Source organism: Mandrillus leucophaeus, unplaced genomic scaffold (genome assembly GCF_000951045.1).
Source record: "Mandrillus leucophaeus isolate KB7577 unplaced genomic scaffold, Mleu.le_1.0 Scaffold542, whole genome shotgun sequence".
Taxonomy (NCBI): domain Eukaryota; kingdom Metazoa; phylum Chordata; class Mammalia; order Primates; family Cercopithecidae; genus Mandrillus; species Mandrillus leucophaeus.
This window is the reverse complement of record NW_012105831.1, coordinates 484,248-484,851: the sequence shown is the minus strand read 5'-3', so window position 1 is coordinate 484,851 and position 604 is coordinate 484,248.

Here is a 604-nt window from a genome sequence, read left to right as displayed (position 1 = left end):
AAAGAAAGAAAGAAAGAAAGAAAGAAAGAAAGAAAGAAAGAAAGAAAGAAAAGAAAGAGGGAAAAGAAAGAAAGAAAAGAAAGAAAGAAAGAAAAGAAAGAAAGAGAGAAAGAAAGAGAGAGAAAGGAAAAGAAAGGAAAGAGAAAGGAAGGAAGGGAGGGAGGGAAGGAAAGAAAAAGAAAGAAAGAAAGAGAAAGAAAGAGAGAGAGAGAAATTAAAGTGTTACTTTAATACTGAGGAAATCAGATTACAATAATCCCCCCTTATCCAAGGAGGTTTAAGTTAGGACCTCAGTGGATGCCTGAAACCAAGGATAGGACTGAGCTCTGTATACACTGTGTTTTTTCACCCATGTATACATACATATGATAAAGTTTAATTTATAAATGAGGTACAGTAAGAGATTAACAACTTCTCTTTGGCATATATTTGCCTTCTCTTTGGCATGTCTGAATTGCCAGCATCACTACTCTTGTTCTTTGGGGCCATTATTAAGTAAAATGAGGGTTACTTAAACACAAGCACTGTGCTACCACCACAGTTGATCTGACACCCAAGTTGGCTACTAAGTCACTAATGGGTGGGGACTGTGGACAGCGTGAGA